The sequence below is a fragment of the Notamacropus eugenii genome, chromosome 4 (genome assembly GCF_028372415.1).
Source record: "Notamacropus eugenii isolate mMacEug1 chromosome 4, mMacEug1.pri_v2, whole genome shotgun sequence".
Classification (NCBI taxonomy): Eukaryota; Metazoa; Chordata; class Mammalia; order Diprotodontia; family Macropodidae; genus Notamacropus; species Notamacropus eugenii.
Genome location: NC_092875.1, coordinates 256,945,288 through 256,947,316, shown reverse-complemented (window position 1 = coordinate 256,947,316; position 2,029 = coordinate 256,945,288). Strand labels below are relative to the sequence as shown.

Genomic DNA, 2,029 nt, shown 5'->3' with positions numbered 1-2,029 from the left:
TAGATTTGTTTCCTATAAGCTTAGTACCCTCCACCTACAGATAGATGCCTGATCACTTAAGTGAGATGTCACTGCCTGTCAATGACTGTGCTATGTCATTTCTGGACCTGAAGTTGAACAAACTCTGGATGCCAGCTGAAGAACTGATCTCTCAAATGGAACCTGCTGGGGCAGGAACAGCTCTATCTTACCTCAATATTTTGGTCTCCATTTGTTTGAGGGGAGAATAATGGGGTGCTTGTGCTCAAACCCCATCCTAAGATACTGTTTTATGTGTTCATTTTGTTTGATCCCTGTTATATTGTTGTAAAGTTCTTTTGACACCAGTTTTCCCATTTTAAACTATGTAATAAACATGAAACATCTTGGGGCCGAGTGTAATGGTAATTTGAACAGGAAAATCTTTCCTATTCATTAAATCACCTGGAAGTCTAATTCTCAAGTGGTGGGAGGAGTTTGCTGAACAGAGAGAACAGTAAGAGTAGAGCAGAACCAGGAGAAAGTGAGTGAGCACGGTTAGGGAAGAGAGGACAGGTCGCAGGCAGTGAAGCTCAGGCTCATGAGTGTTTGCTTGTGAGAAGGCCCTGGCTGAGGTGGGGGGAGGCTTAGGAATGGCTTTCCTCCCTGCAGTGATCATGTTTATTAACTTCTTGGTCACCATGAGGAATTTTACTTTCTGGTTTTGGGATTTGGCTTTCTGATATCTAAATAAATGTTTTTCTTCTGCCTTCTATGTGGAGAGTCTTTTATATTTTGCAATTGAGAACTATGTTGGTATATTCATAGTCACTACCAGTGCTGTGACTATTGCCGTGGCAAAGCAGATACATGTTATGGAAAGAAGAAATATCATTTCATGGTCTCTTTGTTAATCTCCTAGTATAACTTTCCCAACAATATTTCCTGAAAAAAGCACCATGAATTAAAGACAACCTATGTATCTACATTTGTTGCAGGGGATGAAAAGGTAGAAAAATTCTATGAAGAACAAGATCAAGTCCATAAAATGCAAAAAATAAATAAATAAACAATTTGTTCCCAGTGGAAGTTGTTGTGGGAGCTCCTGTATAACTTTTGAGCAGCAACTGCTGTGATGTAAATTTTCACACCCACCAACCAGATCCACCTGAGGAAGGTGGTAGTGGTATTCATGAAGCTCCCAAAGAAGTATTTTTTGTTGACTTGCTACAAGAAGGTCATAGACTGGTGCAGTGGCATGGAAAAGACCTAGGTGAAATTTTACAGGCCCATTCTGTGTTTGTAAATATTTATAAAGGCAAAGTTGATTTTAAAAAGGAGGGTGTTATTAGTACTTTTAGAAACAATGTTAAGACTGAAATCTGTAAGCATATTTTTAAGAAAAGATTCAGTAGAAGTATCAGATAAAGAATAACACACAGCTAGAGCAGATATTTAGAGATGTTCCAATAATTGTAGCAGATGAATATGTACAAAGTTCATACACTGTCATCTTCATTGAAAGAGCAATGATGGATAACCACTGCTCAGTCAAACCCAACATGATTATAAAATCAGCAGGCTTTGAGAGTCATAAAACAGTTGAAGGAAAGCATGAAGATTGAAAGTCCAATATGAGACTTCTATTCATCCTACCCGTGATGGAGGGGGAAAGGATAAAACAAAATCAAACTATTGATCAGGGTGGTAGAAAGTAAAGATATTGGTGACCAGTTAAAAATTGTTTGTCTAGCTACTTTAGTGAACTTGATGAACCAATACAGATGAAGACAAAATTAAAGAATACTTTGAAAGTTCCCATCTGGAAAGACATAGAAGAAAATTAGGGATGTGAATGAAAGTTTTTCACCTTCTGTTTGTTTATAAACTTAACACTAAGATGTGCATCTGTCTAAAGTCTGCTCAAAATGGTTCATTTAAGAGATTTTCATATCACTATATGTGTTAACTAACTCAGTCATTTGTGTGCAGAATATTCTGTATAAAAGATCTAATATGGAATAAATGTATCTGGGATGTAAAATTGGGTTACTTTAAAATACCCATGTAG

The 2,029-nt window shown here is 37.1% G+C and overlaps 1 pseudogene; it reads left to right on the top strand.

Annotated features, from left to right (window-relative positions):
• Positions 1-1,093: 1,093 nt before the first annotated feature.
• LOC140502477 (ribosome maturation protein SBDS pseudogene) lies at positions 1,094-1,805 on the top strand (annotated as a pseudogene).
• Positions 1,806-2,029: the final 224 nt, after the last annotated feature.